At 40.5% G+C, this 23,918-nt stretch overlaps 1 protein-coding gene across 8 annotated transcripts in view; it reads left to right on the top strand.

Moving 5' to 3' along the window:
* Positions 1-1,102: 1,102 nt before the first annotated feature.
* The window catches only part of NTNG1 (netrin G1), a 411,337-nt gene continuing 388,521 nt past the window's right edge, over positions 1,103-23,918 (top strand). For 2 of the 8 annotated variants that reach the window (XM_077452783.1, XM_077452780.1), the window contains exon 1: positions 1,107-1,924. The gene's annotated coding sequence lies outside the window, so the exon portion shown is untranslated. Of the gene's footprint in view, positions 1,925-23,918 lie in introns of all 8 variants that reach the window. The other 6 variants (XM_077452782.1, XM_077452781.1, XM_077452777.1 and 3 more) reach the window with 5 other exon arrangements.

Raw genomic sequence — 23,918 nt, 5'->3', positions numbered from 1 at the left:
ATATGAATAGCTGGCTGCAGATGGCTTGATTCTGTAAAAGTTCCTGGAAATAAACACTGATTTCCTATGTTTGATTTACTCTTTAGAAAATAGTTAAGTGTCTCTGCTTACTTTCCAACAGAAGCACAGTTTGCACAGCACACTCCAAGAACCCATACACTATGTCAACCAAACTGGACTGTTTTGCACAATAAATTTGCTGAATTTCCAGGTCTCTCCATCTATCTTCCTGAGTGAGGAAAAATCTATTATCATTGATTGATGGCATAGATGAAAAATAATGTTCTTCTTTTCAACTCGCTCCAGCCTTACAATGGGTTTAAAGTACGTCAGATTTACATAATATAAATACTTTCCTTATGTAGATAGATAGAAAGATAGATAGATAGATAGATAGATAGATAGATAGATAGATAGATAGATAGATAGATAGATAGATAGATAGATAGATAACATATACACCCCTATTTCATTTTTTTCTTTATTGCATGTTTTAACACATTTTTGTGGTTTTAACAGATTTTACTTAAAGTGAACATTATTGTTAGTTTGTAGATATATTAAGCCTCCTCACTTTATGGAACAATACAATTTTACAGTCACATACACTGTGAAAAAAAGGTACAGGTCATACATACAGCATGTGACAAACCCATATGGATAGTTTATTTAGTGTATTGTATGTCATGAAAATAAATAAGTTGTTAAGTTCATAATTGCTTTGTGAATTAAGTTTCTGACTATAGAAGAAAAATCCAACTCTTGCATACAACTGCCTAAAATGACACTCGACACATATTAACACCGCATGCACAAGCACGCTGAACACGTCGCTATCTACAATTCCGCAGCACACAAAGGGTTAATATATCAGTTGGCAAGCACCCAAATTCGTAAAGCTGGATTTTGCTGCAGATTTTTTGCTAATGAAGTGAGAACTATTCCTTTCAAAAGCAAAATACCTTCCGTAACAGCTGGGATTCTACCCCTGGGAGAACCGCAGAGCTTGCAATCAATAATGCAGAGCTTGTCAAGGATAATCAGCTAAGGTCTTTAGGACCGCTCAGGAATCCTGGAGTAGAGCTAGTATAAGGTTTGCAATCTCTTGTTTGCTGGCATTTGGAAATCTTCTCTCCAAACAGCAAGACATCTCTCTCCTCCTCCTTGTGTGTGCCAGCAAGCACCCCCAACTCCTGTCCTGCTCCCCGCCTGCTGCTGTGTGGTCAGCCTCTCCCCACCCCACCCAGTGAAGAGAGGTCCCTGGCTCATCTCATTTCAGCATGTGTTCCCTTTCTGACACCTCACAGATATGTGTTTTGCAGTAACTTGGAGGGACAGACTGGTCACTACAAGGACAGCAAGGTCCCCACCCATCATGCCAAAGGTAATTGGGAGTGATTGATGCTGCCTCTCAATCCCTCTCAACAAATCTCCATTCTAAATACAATGAGAGCAGTAGCTTGTGTGCATTTCAGCACTCTGGGCCAACAACATCTCCCCACACTGCACATCTGGAGGCCGAGAGGGAAGGGAGCTGTCGGAACATCTGGAGCACACAGCCAGGAAATCAACTCTTGATTCTTCCCTCCTCTTTTTTGGTATCTTTCTTCATTTTTTGTCTTTCTTTTCAGGATCTAAGAGGATAACATGTACTTTATTTCCCAGAAAGTCCTGCCACATACATAGTATCCGGGGAGGGGGTCCCTGATTTATTTTTTTTTTGGCATGGATAATAGCAATTGAAGCTCTGCCGAACTCTTTGGATACAGGATCCAGCAAAAGAAGGAAGGGGGTGGGGGGGCTCATTCTCCTAAAAAGAGAATCTGGATAACATACTCCTGTTTGCTAATGAGCACCAATAAAAGGATTATAACTCCTGAGACAGGGACTTCCCTCTAATTAGGACACAGAAAGCCTTCTTTCAGTAAGTACATACTTTTTCCTGAATGTCGTTTTGCTCATTTGCATTTCTTTTATTGCTGAAATGTTCCAGGCACAAGCTGCAAGCAGGAGATTCAGGTGAACTCCCTTAGGGGGATGAGCAGGGGATGAAGGGGGGTGGGGGGGGAGAGTTCTTTCTTAATTGTTCCTTATTTTTTTGTCAAGATGAGCTTTGTGAATGTCACTCTTTGAACAGGTTTCTGCATCTTTGCTCTGTGGCTTGCTGCTCAGTGCCAGCTACAGCCTTTGAAAGAAATTCCTTCTGATCTCTGTTATCAACATGAGATGTGTAGGTGAACACAGCGCAATTGCTATTTCTCTTTCATATAGATAGCGTGCAACGGATTCAGCTCGAAAGAGACGGAGATGTTTGACTAGAGAGTTGGATCTGCACACATCCCTATACTATGCATATTAGGGATCTCATTTAGCAATCCATTCTGCATAAACCCTCTATCAATTTAATAATGTATGCATGTGTGCTGGTGCTGAAACCATAAAAGAGGACAGAATACAATATTTAAAGGGAACCCGTGCTAAGAGAAATGTCTTGTCTTTCTGGAAATGCCAATTGCCTGGCTGTCCTGCTGATTTAATGTCTTCTGCCCTTTTTTGAGTCACATGAACCAAGCGGGCAGATCAGGAGTTCTGACCTCAGTCTCACTTCATTGGTTGCATGCTTGTTCCAGGTCAGACTATGCTGAAGTCACAGGATAAGCACCATAGCCAGACAACTAACATTTTTTATAAGGAGCTCAGCAACCTCGAGGTTTCTCCCCAGCACAGGTTACCTTTAAATCAGTGGTTCTCAACTCCTGTCCTCAGGACCCCACTAACAGGTAAAACTTTAAGTATTACCTTAGGGAGATGCAGACTAGAATCCTGCAATCACTGAGAAGCAAATGATATCACCTGTGATGTATTTCAGTTATCTTGTAAACCTGGCCTGTTAGTGGGTCCTGAGGACAGGAGAACCACTGCTTTAAATGATAGATGGAAGCTCAGAGGCTGCTCGTGTACAATGCACAGGACGGATAGGTGGCTTACTGTACTTGTGATAGCAGTACTTACAGTTTGAGTAAATGACTCCTTTATCGACCTCCTTAAGAGTCAATGGATGAAGTCAGAAGTCATAAAAAAACATATGTCATAAAATTACAATCCATAAGAAATAAAAAGCTTTAATTCCTAACTTCAAGCTGATGCCGCTCTTTGGCCATCTCGCAGCGCTGCTGATGCTCCAGTTTTGTGAGGCTCTGTTATACGAGTGACTGTCTGTAAAGAGCATCCCGACCATTAACATCTCAGCATCCAGAGAACATTAGCAGTCAAATTGGTCCCTAAAGGACAATGCTGGTGATGTCTACTACCATCTTGTGGATGTTACTGGTACAGCATCTCTGGTACCAACTGGTTGCATGAGCAGTAGAAGCAGCATGATCCTGAAAGGTGGCGAGGAAACATCAAGTGCTTCTAGCTGTTTAAACAGTGTTATTTTACTTGCACATCACCACAGCAGAAGAAGAAAGAGAAGAAAGCATTTCTTCACTGCAAGGCAGTGATGCAATTCACAGAGAGCTTGTTCTTTCTTAATGTACTATGTGCACTATATTAGTGTGTTTGTTTTTTTCATACAGTGCACACTACACAGGATAGACAAATCTAAGAGTGCTGTCAAATATGCATCAGCATTACCCATAACAATTTAGACTTTTTCATAATATATGATGCTGTGCATAGGGAGTCAGCTACAGACTGAAAACCCCAAAGCAAGGTCACTGATTTACGCAAGGAGGCTGATTTAACAAAGGACTAATTTTTACTCGCAGGTCTTGCTGATATCAAATGTCTGATCAAGTTCAAGGGAAATTCCTAATATTACATTTCATTACTTGGCTGGGTATTGCAAGTGGGCAAAGACTAGAGAATACATTATTTTACATACAGTTTTAGCAGGTGTCCGACTAACTATATAATAACACAACAGAGTAAATTAAAATGATTGTTGTGTTCATCTTAAGTAAACTTCGAAGACAGAGTAAAGATTTATATATATATATATAAAGCTGTCTGTGTAGATAGACAGATAGATAGACAGATAGATAGATAGATGGATAGATAGATTCAGGGCTTAACAGGGCTCCCTTACATATCATATACTGTATACCCCTCCTTTCGTTATCTTGCACACAAAACCCTTTGCATTGACTAAAGTAAATTTTCATTTTGCATTCACATCTCACACTGTAACTGAACACATGGAAATTAATGTGAAGCTGTAAACTTATGGGTGACACATCCTGTGAATATTTAGTAGTAGTGATCTCATTCCCGCAACAAGAAAACAGCCCAATTATCAAGCCAGAGTGATAGGATTGAGCTCTTATCAGGGCAGATAAACCCACTCAAGTGTGAGTCCATTTTTACAAATACAACAATAGCTGTTAAGCTTTGCAGCATGGGGTGTCTTATTGAATCTGCATCCATCTCTTCTAAAATACCAGGGAAGTCTGCCTGCCGCTTAAACATAGGAAGTGTAACTAACCGCTCCGGGGTATTCCATAAAGCACACATGCTTCAGAGCAGAACATCCCAAATGTCCTCTGTGCTCTAAAGAATTATTGCTCGCCCTTGATTGACAGTCTGTATATAATTAGTATTTTCACAATTAACAATACTCTTGGGGAAACATGCTGTCATTTCACTCTGACTGTTCAGTTCTGGAAGGAATGTGATTCATAGAAACTGGATATACTTAAGCAAACTATATGTAACTTGACTTGCTAAAATAAATAGTTCTCTTTCCTTTACAAAAGTTATATTTACTTATTTTGACATACCTATAATAGGAAAAAATATATTTTATTGTTTCTACAAATTCAACTATGTCAGTTGCGTTCTTATAGAAATACATCTATATGCATCAAATGTCACCTTTATGACAATGGCAAAAGTGGTGAATCTTAGTGCAGCTATTCATTTCAAAATGCCCATTTAAGTATTACCTACAGTAAATATCCATCCTTTGGCGTGAAAAAAATAAATAAATAAACCAACTCTTTAGGTGTGAAGAACACTTCAGAAATCATTCTGCATGATCAGCAACTTGCAAACATATGTTTTTTTACCAGGAATTCTCCTTTATGATACAATAATATGGCTTTACACTCGTGTAGAACCAGTAAAACATGTCCACAGGGCATTGGAAATCAAATCAGTTTTTTTTTTCTTCTGCAGTGTCAGAGGTGATAGAAAAACAAAGATTAATATAATGGTTGATATATGAATACAGGTGCGATGTAAAGGCATGCTGTTAATTTTAGGATAGGGTAGAATATTTTTACTGTCCTTCTCATTAGTGATCAGCCAGCGGTTCGGGAGATGTAACAATAGAATGTAAAGCATGCTTTAAAATGAGATGCCTATAACCTTTTTAAACATGTTTGATGTAGCACCTTTTTAAACTGAAGATAGATCCAAATATTCTAACTAGCTATACCTATTATAGAAAACTGAAAATGTCAAGGGTCTCCTTGCTTCCTTGCGAAAAAGAAAATGAGGTCAAGAATATCTTAATTCTGTGTTCTGTTATTATGAGTCATTTCTGCTTCTTAACTCAGAAGATTGGAAAAAAGGCCAAGAAATCCCACACACTTCTGATTTCCCCTTCATAGTCTGGATCTTGCTAGAATACGAATCTTCCCTAATTGTCAGATAAAAATATATCTTAATATGCACATCACTGGCAGCCAGCTGTTGCCGGTAGGATAATAAGTCGTTTTATGGGAGCTTTTAGAGCAAATGACCTTAATTTCTTAAATGGTGTCGTATGGAAGACTTCAGATAAATTTATTTCTGTATTATATAGGTTATAAAACTACATGTATTTTAAAAATTTACGAATCCTCTAATAAACAATACCCCTGTATGACATGGTAAGGTTAAAGAGTTTGGGGTCTGAACTTTAATAGCCACAGACACATTTCAGTTTTAACTCTGTGCCATCTAGGGGAATTTAAAATAGGGTGAGACATCAGATTGTGGTTTAAAGAGCTGTTTGCAGATACATATATGTAAGGGCAGTGCACATATTCTATAGATCATTGGATGAGCAGTGCACATATCATTCTATAATACAAACTTGTATAGATTGTACATTCACAGTTGTGTACTTTTGTAGCTGTAAAGGTGTTCTCTGTAGATTTAGTTGCTACTTTTATTGTTAAGAAAATGGGGCCCATCAGTCGTTAGGTATGTGGACCTCTCATATATATTCAAATACCATTATTGCATGTCAATATTTTCAGTACGCAGTTGCAAAATAATTCAATCTTTAACAATTGTGCCATTGAAAGATAAGAGAGTTATATTGCTACACAGTGTCACACCCTGTGTAATTTTATTATGCATTTACTGTACAGTAAGCCTAGATTTGGAATGTTAGAACTTGGCCACCATTACAAAGTTCTTGAAAGAAACCTAACATTTTTCACATTTGTCCCTGCCCTTGGACGAGTTTACAAATGTAAATGTTGATACAGTACTCATAAAAATATGCTAAGGCTCATTTGGGGAGTAACCATGTAACCTGCAGGTATAGTGAAGGCTTGTAGGAAGAGACACCTTGAGTAAACCCGTGTGGGCTACGTGAAAGTGGGTCACATTGAGCATACACACATATTTGGATAAAATATTGCCAACTGTGGACCGCATAATTACTTTCTCTGAAGTACAATTTTGCTTCCATCAAATTAATGTTCATATTTGGTTGTACTAATAACAGTAGATACTTATCTACTGCTATCATTAAAGCCCATGTTCCAGAATAAGCCTTCAACTGTCCTTTACCTTATCCCAAGATCATCAAATGCAGTTAATACATAAAGATACAAGACGTATACTCTGGTTGCAGCATTTACCTGATCTGATCTATGTATTTGAAAATGATCACACACAATACATACATTTCTGAATAAAAGACATAACACAATAGCCCAGTCTCATACATTTTAAGTACCATTTATAGCTTAAATTATACTTTATTATATTTATTATGTAACTAGATCTTTTAGGTGCTAAGGAAAAAAGGTGTACAGCCTATCGTGATATACAATATATATATATATATATATATATATATATATATATATATATATATATATATATATATATATATATATATATATATATATATATATATGGAATCACATTTTTTTTGCAAGAAGTGAATATACCAACATCGTGCTTGTTTTCCTTTGCTCTCGTTTAATTTATGCCTGACAGTGGCAAGGTCATTTTAGCTAGTCTATCTAATGAAGAACATGCTATGGCATATGGTTTTTGCCATGACATTTATATAAAAAGCTGGCATGTAGATTCTGGGTGCATAGAAAGAAAAAAGCAAAGAATCTGATTTTCTGCCTAGTCAAGCCATTTTCCTGTATATTTGTCGCCCATGTATGTCATTATTTTACATGGCGGATTACATACCTCTTGTTGACTCTTCCCCATTTTTTGAATCAGCTCTGCCCATATTAGTTAAGAAAAATAATTCTATGAATTTTCAATTTACATGCAAGTGAATGGTATTTATTGTGCTACAGTACTAAGGTTAAAAAAAAGCCATTTTATATTTATTAGAATGCTATTTTCATTGTTTTTCATCCTTTGCTGCATCTCAACAGTGCTGATCTTCTGCAGCCTCTTAGCAGCCCCTTTCTGCCCATATGCAAGCACTTCAGTGATGCAAGCATGGATTTCTTTAGCATAGATCTCCAGAGGGTGATAGCAGTTTACCATGCCTGGGCAATATGTGTTGGAAACGGACACTTTTTAATTTCCATTGTAAGCTTGTGTGACAGATAAACAAGCACAACTGTAAGACAGGGACAAAGCACTGTCACCCTATAACAGGAAGTGCCTGAACAAAGACTCTTATGGCAGGATTGCCAAGTTGTATTTTATAAAAATCTGCAGATTTAAAGTGATTGAAATCATATTAACATTAAAAACATATATGAGGTTTTAATGCTTAGATTTACATATACTTCATTTGTGGATTTAGTTTATGTCGGTAGTTGTTTTAGGGTAAAAGAGTATATTAAGTGATTAATCATTTATTTCTACGGTAAATCGTAATTGTATATAATTTTACTATGGTGACTTGCCTTGAGCTGTTTATAGAGTAGAGTATTTGTTAATCAAGCGTGTTGAATAAAATATACATTGCAATTTAGGGACGCTGTATTACCACTAATTTATTTTATAGTTGTTTACAGGCTTTCTCAGGTTAATAAGGAAACTCATCATTTTGACTGTTATATGACCCTCAATGGATGGTTTTACTATCATTAATGATAATCTTTATTTGCCGGAGAAGCAAATAGTTTAATGGAATGTAGGGTGTTTTGCCATATGGTTTCTTTATTCATGTATTTTTTTGGACGTAAAAACAGATAACCTTTGAAAACGTGTTTTTTTTTTTTTCGGTTGGGTAACCATGAAATATTGCATATCAATTTTTCATATTAACTACATCCAGCCAGAAGGTGGTGAATATGGTGCTGCAGGACTTTAAATAGCTGGTTTACTGCTGTGCTGTTAATACTGAATTGATTCGTAGCATCTCACATTGCGCAGACATATAGCTGAATAAGTCTGCTGAATGACTCAGAGGAAGGACACAGCTCCTCTTCTTCTCATAGTGGAAAAAGAGCCAGACAACAGAGGCAGAACTAATGCTCAGCTTTCTTATTAGACAGCCAACCATGCACTGCACATACTGAAGAATGGAAGCACTTTGCATTAAATACTTATTTCTAAAAGATGTATTGTATACATATAATACAGTAATGATAAATATCAGTTAAAAAAAACTCATAAATATCAATAAAATTGTCCAGAAACTACTATGGTTTCCCTTTATATGAGCTTTGTGCAGCACCATCCACATGTAAACTGATCACTTTGTTAACTGCCATCATTTAAAAAAATAGGGATGAATCAGGTAAAAGCCTCTTGTTCCTTGAACAAATGTGTAATTCTTATCCTGCGACACTTCAATGGATAATAGGTTGTATTCAGAGATCAAACATCAATGTAATTACAAAATAAAGCAGCATTTTGTTCATACTAGCATTCTTTAAAAAACAATTGTATTTTGTATCAGTAATCAAAAAAAAAATGCAATATAATGGGAAAATTGCATTTCTACACAATTGGGCTGATTTAGTAAGGGATTTGGAACATTTATTCAAGAAAATTGTGCAAAAATTCACTTCAAGTATCCAGTCATGAGAAAAGCAAATTCATGCTCACCTTGAATACCCAATCATCTGCAGATGCTTTTCAACTGATTGGACAACTGAAGGGAATATTCACACAAAGTATTGAGTAAAGATTCTCTTAGATTCTTCTCAGTAAAATCAGACCAAATGTGTCAACATGTCCATAAGAAGACAAGTGACTGAGTTTCTGAGACTGTTTAACAGTAACTTTATTTCCTAGAAAAAAAAATTATATATATATATATATATAGCAAAATGAAATGACAAAAATGTTTTGGGGAGGGCAATATTACAGAGTCTTTGTTAAAGCTAACTCTGGCTTTAGATGTGTATGTAATTATTTCTAAGCTGGGTTAAAATGTCATGAAGGCCCCCCAGTCTTGTTTGATTAGACTGGTTATATATGATCAAAGCTGCTTCCTAACAGAGCTGGTTTTGTCACACACCTTTCAACATGTCTATCTCTGCATATAGCATCCTGTCTGCTAAATCTCTACCACTGATTTCTTTCACAAAGCAAAGGTTTATTTTCTCTTTATCTAAAAAGGCGCTTGCTGCTGTCCCTCCTTTATACATCCTTTTCATTCTATTGTATGCCTACAACGGCAAATAATATACTGTATGTAACCTCTACTGATACGATGACTTATATATGTATTCATTTTCATTTTACTGAAGTAGATTGGTGTAACTCTTGAAAACTTCCCAACAGCTATCAAACAATTACTATTTCAGGAATAAGAACAAAGTGCGTTGCTTTGCCGCATTACGTAATTCCTTTATGGTAGAGCAAGTATGATGTGCAAAGTGCAGCAAGTCCAAGCCCAACTGTTCAGGTTTCACAATTCTTCAAAATGGAGCAATCAAACAATGAATGATTTAGGAATTGTTACTATGGACTACTATGCTAGCCATGTTGCTATTGGTCCTGCAAAAGTAGGCTTTATGCATTCATCTCAACTTGGGCCTCCATAACAAATAACTGTTTAGCAGTAGACGATAGATAGATAGATAGATAGATAGATAGATAGATAGATAGATAGATAGATAGATAGATAGATAGATAGATAGATAGATAGATAGATTTTCTTTTGGACACTCATTAGTATGAGCTATTGGGTTTGTAATATTGTTAGCTAATTTAATAGCTTTCCATTCCAATCTTCTGAAAATCATAAACAGGTTGACAGAAAGATAGACAGATTCATTTTTGACCGTTTTTTGGATTAACATTTTATGACCTCTTGGATTAATTTTGTTGTTGATCCATCTAATATTGTTTAACTCAAATGTTCTGATAATAACATGTGCTCTGACAACCTCCTTTAATACGTAAATTCTCTGTACATGGCTAAAAGTATGAGTGATAAAAGATTCTTGTAGTGTATTCTGTGCTGCAGTGCCTCGCTGTCTTTGTTACAGAGCCCTAGTACAAGACATTTTTTGTACTCTGAACAGTTTTTTCTTTGCAAGGATAAATATGAGTAGTTGCTCCAGAATATTTCACTGGTGCATGGTCAAAATGTAATTTTGGATGGCTCCATTCTAGGTCATGCTGGGGACACAAGTCTAAAATTAATCTGTGCATCAACTGATGCCATGCTGTTTCATTATGATATGTACTGCATGCACTGTGAAATTCTTTAGCTGTGGTTTTAATTAGAAAACCCTGTTCTATTAACCAGTTCTTCATGCTATTAGTTTTACATTAATCATGTTTTTCAAACACTTTAAAACTAACTTAAAAGGCCAATAAACGTAAAATGCTATTAGCTTATTACAGGAAAAATAAATGTCACAAATAGAACATTTGCAAATAAATGAAATTTGTAAAAGCCAAGTGTCAACCCTTTATGCTTTCTCTGGCTCTTTGCATATCCATTCTGCCCGGTTGTAATAACGATGTGTTTTTGGAGATATCTATACTGACAACAGTGAATATGGGTATATGTGAATGAGGCATAAAACAGAAGATAAATCTAGACCAGCCTTTCTAACAATGGTTCTGTGGCACTACAGAGTTCCCCAAGAGATGGCTAGGGATTCCATGAGAAGTGCTGGACTGATTTTCTACCTGCCTGTGCCTGTATAGTTCCGCTCCCAATGTCACTCAACAGGAGGCGCTAGACTGATTAAAGATGTAACAGGGCATTCCATCCACTGGCCACCAATGTAAGGGGGAACCCCCCCTACTGATCACCAATCTAAAGGGAAACTGATTTCCAATTTAAAGGAATATGTTTATAATGAACCATAAATAGGGTCACTTTTCCTCTGAGTCTGGCTTCTCACTGCTGTCGGATGCGACTGGCCGCAGGGGGTTCAGTGCGTCCCTGTTCTTTTTTCCAGAGATGAATCAGGGACAAATGTTTGGTGGAATTCAGCCCTGAAACTGAGCCAAAGACGCACAGGACCTCTGTGCAAACTGCTCCGCAGCCGCCCCGGAGATATGTGAACCGGTTCCATATAGAGCTGGTCACAATCTCCTGTCATGCAAATTGGATGCAGGGAAAGCCGCATCCAATTCGCACTAGTTTGAACTCATAACTAATTTAAGAATATCACTGTTCCACTTACAGCCAATGTAATGAGACATTTCCACACTGTCCACCAAAGTAAAGGGACACTGCGTTGACCAACAATGTAACAAGGCATTTTTCCAATGACCACCAAAGTAAGGGGACACAAACATTTTTACTATCTGGTGTGTGGCACTTGTATACTGACCACCAATGTATAGGGTCACTTTTTCATTCACCTCCAGTATAAAAGGGCCACTTTTTCACTGACCATCAATAAAAAGGGGCATTTCCCCATTAAACACAAAAAAAAATGGGCATTGCATTGACCACCAATGTTACATAGTTAGTTAGTCAGGTTGAAAAAAGACATCTAGTTCAACCAATAAAAGAGAAATCATACAATCCCATATATACAATCCTGTACCCAGAGTTGATCCAGAGGAAGGCAAAAAAAAAACAGCAAAGCATGATCCAATTTGCTACAGCAGGGGGCAACATTCCTTCCTGATCCCCCAAGAGGCAATCAAATTTTCCCTGGATCAACTTTACCTATAAATATTATTACCACTTACTGTATATGCTCTACAGCTAGGAAGGAATCCAGGTCTTTTTTAAAGCAATCAACTGAGCTAGCCAGAACCACCTCTTGAGGGGGTCTATTCCACATTTCCACAACTCTTACTGTGAAGAAACCTTTCTGTATTTGGAGATTAAGTCTCTTTTCCTCTAGACATAAAGAGTGCCCCCTTGTCCTCTGTGATGACCTTACAGTGAATAACTCAACACCATGTTCATTATATGGACCCCTTATGTATTTGTACATGTTGCCCATATTCCCCCTTAATCTCCTCTTCTCAAGAGAGAATAAAACCAGTTCCTCTTATCCAGGATTAGGCAACCTGGGGCCTTCCAGCTGTTGAGGAACTACATTTCCCATGAGGCAAGGCTGGCAGTTACAATTTCTCCCAGAGGCATGATGGCACTTGTAGTTCTGCAACAGCTGTAGGGCGCCAGGTTGCCTACCCCTGCTCCAATCTTTCCTCATAGCTGAGCTCCTTCTTGCTTCTTAACAGTTTGGTTGCCCTTCTCTGCACTTTCTCCAGTTCCTTGATATCATTTTTGAGATCTGTTACCCAAAACTGAACCCCATATTCCATATGAGGTCTTATTAGTGATTTGTAAAGGAGCAAAATGATATCGCTCTCTCTCTCTGGAGTCCATACATCTCTTAATACAAGAAAGGACTTTGCTTGGTTTTGCTTTGGAAACCGCTGTTTGGCATCTCATGCTATGATCAACCAAAACCCCCAGATACTTCTCCACTATGGATTCCCTCAGTTGTACTCCCCCTAGTATGTATGATTCATGCATGTTGTTACCCCCCAAGTGCATAACTTTACATTTATCAACATTAAATCTCCTTTGCCACCTAGTTGTAAATGGATGCTAAACTTTTCACAGTTTGCAATTATTTTCTCACCATTATTATTATTACTAGAAAAAAAAGTTATTATGTAGTGAAGGGGGTGTTAAAATGTATCCAAGTGTCACATAAGCTACCTTTCACAACATTTCATATTCTTTTATTCTTATAATTAAAATTCACTGAGCACACTCTTGTACTGCGAGTTGTAGATATCATTTTAAGCCGGAATCATTGAAAAACCCATTCATTCATTTCAAAGGCTTCCCTATGTAAAAAGGTTAAGAAAAGCTGTTCAAGACCTACGCTTATGGCAATAAGCTAAAGTTATCTAAAGATAACATCTTTACGTACTAATCAATGTAATGCTACATTCCAATTTTACCAATCTGTTATACTGTAATACTGCCATTGTTATTGGTAATTATTAAGAGGAAATCATAAAAAAGTCCAAGTTCTTATTTGTGTGTCTCTTAATGTCTTGTAATAATTACGTTACTAATATCAGTAACGTGATGTATGTGGGCACAGATGTGTGTTGACACTGCCTATGATAACTGCAGATATAACAGATTGATGTACTTTGCTTGGAAGATGACTGAAAACAGTTATTCTGGGCAAATTTTCTAGTGATTTTGCTAGGGACAATCACTGCAAATTGCCAATTTCCTTTGGACCGACGCCTGATTGAATTAATTTCTCCGTCTCGCAGAAAATGAGCGCTTTAGCTAATTTAAGTTTCATTATTCTACGCAGAGAATCTGTTTAGAGTCTGAAGTGGGTGCTGTGAATGAGACCAATTTTTGTTTATTAATTGCAAGGCAGTTCGGATCTAATTTAGCATTTGCTACTTTTCGATGCACATTATGGAGAACCTATAATGGTGGTCATATTTAACTATCAAAGAGGTTTTTTTTTTATTTCTTCTATTCTTGAATTTCTCCGTGATATTTAAAAATGTGCAACACATTCACATGGAGGAAAGAAAGCACTTGGCTGCTTTATGATTACTTTCTGAATTTAGAAAATGGAATGTTTAAAGGGGTGGTCAGCTTTCACATGGAACTGATTAACAGCTCACAGCATGTATAACAAGATGCCTTAATCAATGCAAACAAGAAACAGGTGATGCGACTTAATAACAGGGTCCCGAAGCTGCCACTGAAGTCGATGAGATGCTAGATTTAACTACAGCTAGAGCGGACAGCGTGGCTGCTACTAGGCTCATCAGTGCGGGCTCAAGAGTCTCTCCAAGAGTAATGTTTAACCCTTTCCCCGCATTTAGATCAAGGTCATATGGGCCCTTTTTACACCACATCTGATCATTTAACCACTTTCAGACCGGACCATTTTGCTGGTAAATGACCAGAGGTCTTTTTACACTTTGGCACTGCGCTGCTTTAACTGGTAATTGCGCGGTCATGCAATGTTGTACCCAAACAAAATTTGCGTCCTTTTCTTCCCACAAATAGAGCTTTCTTTTGATGGTATTTGATTGCCTCTGCGATTTTTATTTTTTGCGATATAAACGTAAAAAGACCGCAAATTTTGAAAAAAAATGATATTTTCTACTTTTTGTTATTAGAAAAATCCAATAAACTCAATTTTAGTCATACATTTAGGACAAAATGTATTCAGCCACATGTCTTTGGTAAAAAAAAAGTCAATAATTGTATATTTATTGGTTTGCGCAAAAGTTGTCACATCTACAAACTAAGGTACGTTTTCTGGAATTTACGCAGCTTTTAGTTTACGACTGCCTATCTCATTTCTTGAGGTGCTAAAATGACAGGGCAGTACAAAACCCCCCCAAATGACCCCATTTTGGAAAGTAGACCCCCTAAGGAAATTGATAAGAGGCATGTTGAGCCCATTGAATATTTTATTTTTTTGCCTCAAGCGATTGAATAATGACAAAAAAAAAATTTTTTTTTTTTTTTACACAAAGTTGTCACTAAATGATATATTGCTCACACATGCTATGGGCGTATGTGAAATGACACCCCAAAATAAATTCTGCTGCTTCTCCTGAGTACGGGGATACCACATATGTGGGACTTTTTGGGAGCCTAGCCGCGTACAGGGCCCCGAAAACCAAGCACCGCCTTCAGGCTTTCTAAGGGCGTCAATTTTTGATTTCACGCCTCACTACCTATTACAGTTTTGAAGGCCATAAAATGCCAAGATGGCACAAAACCCCCACAAATGACCCCATTTTAGAAAGTAGACACCCCAAGCTATTTGCTGAGAGGCATGTTGAGTCCATGGAATATTTTATATTTTGCCACAAGTTGCGGGAAAATTACAAACTTTTTTTTTTTTTTTTTTTTTTTTTCACAAAGTTGTCACTAAATGATATATTGCTCATGCATGCCATGGGCATATGTGAAATGACACCCCAAAATAAATTCTGCTGCTTCTCCTGAGTACGGGGATACCACATATGTGGGACTTTTTGGGAGCCTAGCCGCGTACGGGGCCCCGAAAACCAAGCACCGCCTTCAGGCTTTCTAAGGGCGTAATTTTTTGAGTTCACTTCTCACTACCTATTACAGTTTTGAAGGCCATAAAATGCCAAGATGGCACAAAACCCCCACAAATGACCCCATTTTAGAAAGTAGACACCCCAAGCTATTTGCTGAGAGGCATGTTGAGTCCATGGAATATTTTATATTTTGCCACAAGTTGCGGGAAAATTACAAACTTTTTTTTTTTTTCACAAAGTTGTCACTAAATGATATATTGCTCACGCATGCCATGGGCATATGTGAAATGACACCCCAAAATAAATTCTGCTGCTTCTCCTGAGTACGGGGATACCACATATGTGGGACTTTTTGGGAGCCTAGCCGCGTACGGGGCCCCAAAAACCAAGCACCGCCTTCAGGCTTTCTAAGGGCGTTACAGTTTTGAAGGCCATAAAATGCCAAGATGGCACAAACCCCCCCCCCCAAATGACCCCATTTTAGAAAGTAGACACCCCTAAATTTAGGGGTACACTAGTGAGACTAGGTAATAAATGGCGGGTGCCCTGAAACTATAAAAAAATAACTAACCAACCAGCGTCACCTGTAACAGTTATATGGTGATCACTGGTGAAAGGGTTAACTAGGGGGCAATCAGGGGGCTTTATGCGGTAGTATATGGGGGTCCCTGGCGCTATAAAAAGCTGCGGCGAACCTAAATACCTACCTGCCTAACTAGCGTCACCTGTGACACTAATACAGCGATCAGAAAAACGATCGCTTATTAGGCTGGGTTCACACTGGAGCGATGCGGGAACGCCACGAATGCGCGGCGGGTTCCCGCATCGCATGCCTCCCGGCGGCAGTTCACACTGCCCTATGCGAACTGCTGGGAGTGTCAGTGAAATGTTAATGACACCCCCAGATCAGTTCGCATATCGCAGTGCGATCTGCAAACTTGGATCGCATGGTGTGAACACCCATGCGATCCGATTCTGCTGCGGACCAAAAAAAGGGTCCCGTGCGAGTTTGCGGCGGGTGCGACACGAATTCAGCCATACTATCTGTATAGCTGAACTCGAATCGCACAGAGATCGGATGTGATTTGCACTGCAGTGCGGTGCGAATCACATCCGTTCTCATAAACCGCTGCAATGTGAACCCAGCCTTAGTGACACTGGCGACGGGGGGTGATCACGGGGTTAAACCTTTATTGGGGGGGTTAGGGGGGTACCTTAGAACTAAAGGGGGCTAACCCTAACTGCCCTAACAGTTATTAGTCACAAATGACACCTGCCGGGTGATCAGGGGGTTAAACCTTTATTAGGTAATAAATGGCGGGTGCCCTGAAACTATAAAAAAATAACTAACCAACCAGCGTCACCTGTAACAGTTATATGGTGATCACTGGTGAAAGGGTTAACTAGGGGGCAATCAGGGGGCTTTATGCGGTAGTATATGGGGGTCCCTAGCGCTATAAAAAGCTGCGGCGAACCTAAATACCTACCTGCCTAACTAGCGTCACCTGTGACACTAATACGGCGATCAGAAAAATGATCGCTTATTAGGCTGGGTTCACACTGGAGCGATGCGGAAACGCCGCGAATCCGCGGCGGGTTCCCGCATCGCATGCCTCCCGGCGGCAGTTCACACTGCCCTATGCGAACTGCTGGGAGTGTCAGTGAAATGTTACTGACACCCCCAGATCAGTTCGCATATCGCAGTGCGATCTGCAAACTCGGATCGCATGGTGTGAACACCCATGCGATCCGATTCTGCTGCGGGCCAAAAAAAGGGTCCCGTGCGAATTTGCGGCGGGTGCGGCGGGTGTGGCGGGTGCGGCGGGTGCGGCGAATGGCTGAACTCGAATCGCACAGAGATCGGATGTGATTTGCACTGCAGTGCGGTGCGAATCACATTCGTTCTCATAAACCGCTGCAATGTGAACCCAGCCTTAGTGACACTGGCGACGGGGGGTGATCACGGGGTTAAACCTTTATTGGGGGGGTTAGGGGGGTACATTAGAACTAAAGGGGGCTAACCCTAACTGCCCTAACAGTTATTACAGTCACAAATGACACCAATGCAAAAAAAAAAAAAAAAAAAATGACATTGGTGTCACTGTGACTGGGGGGCAGGGGTAATTGGGGGGGTGATCGGGGGGTAAAGGGGGGGTGTGAGTGTGCCTGGCATGTTCTACTGTGTGTGGGATGTGTTGGTGCAACTCACTGATCCGCTCTCCTCCGTGTCGGAACGAAAAATACCGACACGGAGGAGAGAATACATCACTTCCTCTCCTGTGTTTACATTACAGGAGAGGAAGTGATGTCACCGGGGATTTCCATTCGTCGGGAGCGATCGCCATGAATGAATGGCCGTCCCCTCGTCCGGGATCGCTCCCGAACGAAAACCGACCGCCGCAGGCACCGGGCGGGGGCCCGATCGGGCCCCCGACCCGCGGGAGGCAAAGGACGTACATATATGTGCTTATGCCTGCCCGTGCCATTCTGATGACGTACATCGGCGTGAGGCGGTCGGCAAGTGGTTAATTATGTTTTTGAGCAATTCTTTGTGTTTCAACAACGTCAAACTAACATGATTGATGGCTTTGTCACGATGTATATTTAAAGCTGAACAGCTTTACCTTCAGTCTTATAGAGCTGACAGCTTTTCACAGTGTATATTACTATCTCTATCAAGTCAGATAGATGCCCCCTCATTTCCTGGCTGCAGGACATTCAGCATCCTGTAACTCTTTCCTTTCAAGCCTTGGGCTGGCCATAGATGGAGGGATTTTCTTTCTTCTAACCACAGCGAAAATTGCTTGATTCCCCCATTGACACAGTCCGTGTCGATGGGAGAATTCCTCCCTCAAAGCCATTGTGTTCTCCCAATGGGGACGGCTTCCCCTGCTGGGAGAACACAGTGATTATAACAGATGCTAGCAATAATCATGTAAAATCCAGCAGGCTGGTTGTACCCAAGTTGATCAATCGATCAACATGTGTACATTCAGCCTGCCCATACATGGTTTTGAATCTGATGGCCGGATTGAGGTTCACCACACCATACCAATCTGACCATATAATCAACTTTATTTTGTAATATTAGGATCTACCTGATCTATCCAACCAAGGAGACCCTTGTACTAAATACTTGTCAGTAGATCTAAAGGACATTGCGCAATCAGATTTTAGTGTTTATAATAAGCGTTACTGGCCTGTCTGTCCCTTTCACCATTTGATTTTAGTTCTTTCAAGCATGGAGGCTGAGCATCACAGGTAGGTGTTACCTAGAGTGATCTGCATGCAAATGCAGTCTGCCTGGGAACGCCCATTTCTCTAGACTGAAATCCACCCATCAAGACATAACTCCTCTCAAGCGCAAGCCCACTGTCTTCGTCAAGGCTGAAGGCTATTCTTAACTGGAGTGTTGAGGCACGATACGGTGACATTTTCAGGAAGCTATTTACAGCATCTTGCTGGCCCTTCTGACCAGCCATGATCTGCCTTCACTGCATAGAGAAGCACAGAGACCCACTAATAACATCACTGGGTCTAAAACAAAGTATATAATTAAAAGTTTTATTTAAAGGTTTCCTTGGCATCTAAATGGGTGGGGAAAGGAGGAACTAGGGAGGGAAAAACATAACCAGATTAAGCTTCAGATTTAAAGTGTATAGCATGCTAGACAATGTACAACATAACTATTGTACACTTGTAGATTTATAGTGGACTGAGAACTACATTGACTGCTTATGTTCATGTAAGCATATTAAAGTGTATGTCCAGCCACAATTGTCACTGGAAATGAAGTGGAATCCTTCTATTGGGGCGTCGAATAGTATTTAAAAGCCAACAGGGATTTCTAACCAGTCCCCCTCTTTATGACATTAAAATGTGTTAACGGCCTGAATCTTACCCTGAGAATTCCATGGAGGCTTTGTTACTTTATTGCCTAGCATGATGCTATTTGTTTTTTTATTTTAGAACAAATTGAGAATTAATTTGGAGAATCTAATACACATAGCAGTTGGATGGAGTTGTACGTCTACTAAGATATGTCAACGCTTAACAATGACGACATGTATAGTTATGGTTATACATGTGATTATTGTATCAGCCATATACTACCATTATGATATGGAATATAGTTACTAGATCCAAGAGCCAGGATCTGTCAGAATAAGTAATATATTATATATAGATATAGACATCAGACCACCCCTCCCTGAGCCTATATTGAATAGGAGTGAGCTATGCACATCGCTGGCCTAATTCACAAGCACTGCTACTGACTATTGTATAGCAAAAAATGACTTTTAACCACTTGCCGACCGCCTCACGCCGATGTACGTCATCAGAATGGCACGGGCAGGCATAAGCACATATATGTACGTCCTTTGCCTCCCGCGGGTCGGGGGCCCGATCGGGCCCCCGCCCGGTGCCTGCGGCGGTCGGTTTTCGTTCGGGAGCGATCCCGGACGAGGGGACGGCCATTCATTCATGGCCACCCCCTCGCGATCGCTCCCGACGAATGGAAATCCCCGGTGACATCACTTCCTCTCCTGTAATGTAAACACAGGAGAGGAAGTGATGTATTCTCTCCTCCGTGTCGGTATTTTTCGTTCCGACACGGAGGAGAGCGGATCAGTGAGTTGCACCAACACATCCCACACACAGTAGAACATGCCAGGCACACTCACACCCCCCCTTTACCCCCCGATCACCCCCCAAATTACCCCTGCCCCCCAGTCACAGTGACACCAATGTCATTTTTTTTTTTTTTTTTTTTTTTTTTTGCATTGGTGTCATTTGTGACTGTAATAACTGTTAGGGCAGTTAGGGTTAGCCCCCTTTAGTTCTAATGTACCCCCCTAACCCCCCCAATAAAGGTTTAACCCCGTGATCACCCCCCGTCGCCAGTGTCACTAAGGCTGGGTTCACATTGCAGCGGTTTATGAGAACGAATGTGATTCGCACCGCACTGCAGTGCAAATCACATCCGATCTCTGTGCGATTCGAGTTCAGCCATTCGCCGCACCCGCCGCACCCGCCACACCCGCCGCACCCGCCGCAAATTCGCACGGGACCCTTTTTTTGGCCCGCAGCAGAATCGGATCGCATGGGTGTTCACACCATGCGATCCGAGTTTGCAGATCGCACTGCGATATGCGAACTGATCTGGGGGTGTCAGTAACATTTCACTGACACTCCCAGCAGTTCGCATAGGGCAGTGTGAACTGCCGCCGGGAGGCATGCGATGCGGGAACCCGCCGCGGATTCGCGGCGTTTCCGCATCGCTCCAGTGTGAACCCAGCCTAATAAGCGATCATTTTTCTGATCGCCGTATTAGTGTCACAGGTGACGCTAGTTAGGCAGGTAGGTATTTAGGTTCGCCGCAGCTTTTTATAGCGCTAGGGACCCCCATATACTACCGCATAAAGCCCCCTGATTGCCCCCTAGTTAACCCTTTCACCAGTGATCACCATATAACTGTTACAGGTGACGCTGGTTGGTTAGTTATTTTTTTATAGTTTCAGGGCACCCGCCATTTATTACCTAATAAAGGTTTAACCCCCTGATCACCCGGCAGGTGTCATTTGTGACTAATAACTGTTAGGGCAGTTAGGGTTAGCCCCCTTTAGTTCTAAGGTACCCCCCTAACCCCCCCAATAAAGGTTTAACCCCGTGATCACCCCCCGTCGCCAGTGTCACTAAGGCTGGGTTCACATTGCAGCGGTTTATGAGAACGGATGTGATTCGCACCGCACTGCAGTGCAAATCACATCCGATCTCTGTGCGATTCGAGTTCAGCTATACAGATAGTATGGCTGAATTCGTGTCGCACCCGCCGCAAACTCGCACGGGACCCTTTTTTTGGTCCGCAGCAGAATCGGATCGCATGGGTGTTCACACCATGCGATCCAAGTTTGCAGATCGCACTGCGATATGCGAACTGATCTGGGGGTGTCATTAACATTTCACTGACACTCCCAGCAGTTCGCATAGGGCAGTGTGAACTGCCGCCGGGAGGCATGCGATGCGGGAACCCGCCGCGCATTCGTGGCGTTCCCGCATCGCTCCAGTGTGAACCCAGCCTAATAAGCGATCGTTTTTCTGATCGCTGTATTAGTGTCACAGGTGACGCTAGTTAGGCAGGTAGGTATTTAGGTTCGCCGCAGCTTTTTATAGCGCCAGGGACCCCCATATACTACCGCATAAAGCCCCCTGATTGCCCCCTAGTTAACCCTTTCACCAGTGATCACCATATAACTGTTACAGGTGACGCTGGTTGGTTAGTTATTTTTTTATAGTTTCAGGGCACCCGCCATTTATTACCTAGTCTCACTAGTGTACCCCTAAATTTAGGGGTGTCTACTTTCTAAAATGGGGTCATTTGGGGGGGGGGGGGTTTGTGCCATCTTGGCATTTTATGGCCTTCAAAACTGTAACGCCCTTAGAAAGCCTGAAGGCGGTGCTTGGTTTTTGGGGCCCCGTACGCGGCTAGGCTCCCAAAAAGTCCCACATATGTGGTATCCCCGTACTCAGGAGAAGCAGCAGAATTTATTTTGGGGTGTCATTTCACATATGCCCATGGCATGCGTGAGCAATATATCATTTAGTGACAACTTTGTGAAAAAAAAAAAAAGTTTGTAATTTTCCCGCAACTTGTGGCAAAATATAAAATATTCCATGGACTCAACATGCCTCTCAGCAAATAGCTTGGGGTGTCTACTTTCTAAAATGGGGTCATTTGTGGGGGTTTTGTGCCATCTTGGCATTTTATGGCCTTCAAAACTGTAATAGGTAGTGAGAAGTGAACTCAAAAAATTACGCCCTTAGAAAGCCTGAAGGCGGTGCTTGGTTTTCGGGGCCCCGTACGCGGCTAGGCTCCCAAAAAGTCCCACATATGTGGTATCCCCGTACTCAGGAGAAGCAGCAGAATTTATTTTGGGGTGTCATTTCACATATGCCCATGGCATGCATGAGCAATATATCATTTAGTGACAACTTTGTGAAAAAAAAAAAAAAAAAAAAAAAAGTTTGTAATTTTCCCGCAACTTGTGGCAAAATATAAAATATTCCATGGACTCAACATGCCTCTCAGCAAATAGCTTGGGGTGTCTACTTTCTAAAATGGGGTCATTTGTGGGGGTTTTGTGCCATCTTGGCATTTTATGGCCTTCAAAACTGTAATAGGTAGTGAGGCGTGAAATCAAAAATTGACGCCCTTAGAAAGCCTGAAGGCGGTGCTTGGTTTTCGGGGCCCTGTACGCGGCTAGGCTCCCAAAAAGTCCCACATATGTGGTATCCCCGTACTCAGGAGAAGCAGCAGAATTTATTTTGGGGTGTCATTTCACATACGCCCATAGCATGTGTGAGCAATATATCATTTAGTGACAACTTTGTGTAAAAAAAAAAAAAATTTTTTTTTTGTCATTATTCAATCGCTTGAGGCAAAAAAATAAAATATTCAATGGGCTCAACATGCCTCTTATCAATTTCCTTAGGGGGTCTACTTTCCAAAATGGGGTCATTTGGGGGGGTTTTGTACTGCCCTGTCATTTTAGCACCTCAAGAAATGAGATAGGCAGTCGTAAACTAAAAGCTGCGTAAATTCCAGAAAACGTACCTTAGTTTGTAGATGTGACAACTTTTGCGCAAACCAATAAATATACAATTATTGACTTTTTTTTTACCAAAGACATGTGGCTGAATACATTTTGTCCTAAATGTATGACTAAAATTGAGTTTATTGGATTTTTCTAATAACAAAAAGTAGAAAATATCATTTTTTTTCAAAATTTGCGGTCTTTTTACGTTTATATCGCAAAAAATAAAAATCGCAGAGGCAATCAAATACCATCAAAAGAAAGCTCTATTTGTGGGAAGAAAAGGACGCAAATTTTGTTTGGGTACAACATTGCATGACCGCGCAATTACCAGTTAAAGCAGCGCAGTGCCAAAGTGTAAAAAGACCTCTGGTCATTTACCAGCAAAATGGTCCGGTCTGAAAGTGGTTAAGGAGACGCATATTGTCATTTTTCTGTCATTTTGTAAAATCCTGCTTCAGTATACAAAGCAACTGCTAAATCAATAGGAGTAATATTCATATTGATGGCGTGTGCTTCTGGGGTTAAATATTTAATTGGAGAAGTCAACACCATTTTCAGATGTGTCCAAGTGGAAATAAAAGCTGCATTTATTAGTGTGTTCAAGATAAAGGACACCAAGTAATCTGCTGGTACACTGACTAGGCTTGTGACCCCAAGTGTCTT

Source organism: Lithobates pipiens, unplaced genomic scaffold, assembly GCF_037356315.1.
Source record: "Lithobates pipiens isolate NorthernLeopardFrog02 unplaced genomic scaffold, aLitPip1_a1.2 Scaffold_23, whole genome shotgun sequence".
NCBI lineage: Eukaryota > Metazoa > Chordata > Amphibia > Anura > Ranidae > Lithobates > Lithobates pipiens.
The sequence above is the reverse complement of the archived record's forward strand: the minus strand, read 5'-3'. Positions and strand labels throughout refer to the sequence as shown.